Here is a 2,576-nt window from a genome sequence, read left to right on the forward strand (position 1 = left end):
TTCCCTTGCTTGAAAATGAACCTTTTTTTTGCCGTTTTGCTATTTTGCATGTTTTACGAAAAAACAGCAATCATCATTGCGCGCAGCGCTAGCGCGCGGCATGCCCGTGCCGCGCGCAAGAATAGCCGGCTAGGCTGTAGGGTCCAGCGGATATTAAGGTAGCAGTACTGGAATATGCCGTTCGCAAATACACACAACTAAAATCGGGTATTACTTCGGTGTCTGTGAATCTTTTCCCACAAAATTTTGAACACAGATTCATGATTCACGCCATCACCTAATAAAAGTACTACCTTGAACTTATTTACTTCGCATCGTCCCAAACGTTCACTGCACTGGAGAGTAAAAAAATGCCGTCATCTCAGATTTTTGGTACATGCTAGCAGCAACATAATATCAGCTGAAGTGTTAAAAATGCATCACAAGCGACAGTCTACAACAGTAGCAGATGCTGAATAGAACAGATTGGAGATAGGACACAAATAGCACCACCCAGTCAACATCATCTGTGAAGACGCCCGTCACCGTCGAAAAAGATTATTACTACTGAGGCAGCTAACATCCGCCAAACAAAAAACTATGGCTTTATAAATATATTCAGCATCTGGGAAATTTTCCACTGATCAATCTACATATAAGGTTTATTGGGCTGTGATGAGCCAGTCTGGAGATATAGTGTACCAAAGTTTGGTCGGAAGGCCAAAAAACACTAACTTTTGGCACTCTGAGAACCCTCCAGCAATGTATGTGACTACCTCTGCTTGCTGTATCGTGTCAGCAAATCCCTTTCGAATGGCTCTTCTTCTCTTCCTGGCTGACTATTGCTCCTCACTGGACCTTCTCCTCCTGTGATACTGCTTCTCTTCATCCAACTTGAGAAGACCAGAGCTGGCAAGTGAACCCTTAGAGCAGCTCATCATTTCCAGCACAGCCGAAAACATTTCCATTGTTCGTACTCAGCATTAGAAATCTTTCTTGCTTGCCATCTGTTCTTCCAAGTTTCACATCCACTGCAGTGTTTTGATAGCACCTCCGCGTCCAGAACCTTTTCTGTCTCATAGGACACAACAGTTGGCATACCAAACATTGATGAGAATCCGCGCTTCATCCACGTTCCATCGGTGCTAACTGCAACATGCTCCGGGTGGGAATGCTGTTCTCTTGTTCGCCGAACAAGAAGACGCTGTGCAGCACTCTTCATGCTGTCCCTAGCATCAGTTTCCACAGCAGTGTGTAGTGCATCGCTGTGCCCAGAATTGGACTTGCTAACAGGAGGCGGCATATCCAATATCCCACAGATACTGTTCAGACCTTCTCGTCCACTACCAATAAGGCGCATGGCAAGCACACTGCGGCGGCGGTTTATATCGTACAATTTAGCAAGTGGGTGTCTTTCTGCCAGGGCTACACTGGTTGATGAGCAGCACGATTCGCACTGCAAACTAATTGTTGAGGCGAGGCCATGACGAAAATTATCTTTGATAGTCAGGTTGCCCTCTTGATAATTACTACATACACACGCTGACGTCACCAATTGCTGTAAGCTCTCCATGTGAACAATTCGAATTCCTGATGGAATATCATCGCAATCCTCTTCAGACTAATCTCCATCGTTATCACACGAGGCATCACTGGATAAAAATCTGCTGGAAGATCAGAGTCATCTTCTACGCCCTCACCAGCTCCATCAGCCTGCGACTCGTGTTCGCTTTCACTCCCCTCAATTGGCTCAAATACTTCGGGACTTGAAACGAGCTTGGACGTAACTCTAGGAAATTTGCTTTTCCTTGGCCTGCTGAGCGACCTTCGTTTGTGTTCATCACCCGTCTCCTGACCAAGTAGCACCAGCACAACAACTCAAGCGCAGAGCTCCAACGTCGATGACAAACGCTCGTCGCATTGGCAAACAGTTTGAGAACAAAGAATTTTTCAGTTTATCATTTTTGAAAATACAATTGCGTGGGTTGAGTGCAGGCCAGTCAGGCCAGCTAGCTAGGGCCAGGCATGCAGGCGCTGCATGTGGCGATCGCGACACTCAGCCCAGCTCTAAACTGGTTTTAGCTGGACAGATAGTGTGAATCAGGCCGAGATTGGCCAGGATGCGCTGATATTGTACAGAAACCCTCTCGAAATAGATTGACATCGATCAGCTGATCAGTGCAATTTTGAAATTTTGACGGGTATTTTCAGTTTTTGAAGGGCCATATCTCTGCTTTGGCTGTGTAGCGACCTGACTCACAGAGTATTACGTCATTCTACATACGCATGCGCAAGAAATAAAATCATTCTCTTTGGTCACAACTTCTTCGTTGTCCGGTTGGCCAAAGTAGCCGTCGTCTAGGGCCCGACGTAAAACCCTAAATTGGTGACCCCTGACGCTGCGCTCTTCGGAGTTTTGAGCATGCCATCCCTGAGCTCGGCCCGCCGCAGTTTCCTGCTCGCCTCAACTCTCGGGATCCCGTCAATCGCCGGCTGTTGACGTAAAACTTGAGCCTCACCACCACTCGTCACTGGATCCGCCTCGGAGCTGCTGTGGCCCCTGCCACCCTCCCCGGCCCACCTGGATACCCCGCTAT

The sequence above is a fragment of the Sycon ciliatum genome, chromosome 4, assembly GCF_964019385.1.
Source record: "Sycon ciliatum chromosome 4, ocSycCili1.1, whole genome shotgun sequence".
Taxonomy (NCBI): Eukaryota; Metazoa; Porifera; class Calcarea; order Leucosolenida; family Sycettidae; genus Sycon; species Sycon ciliatum.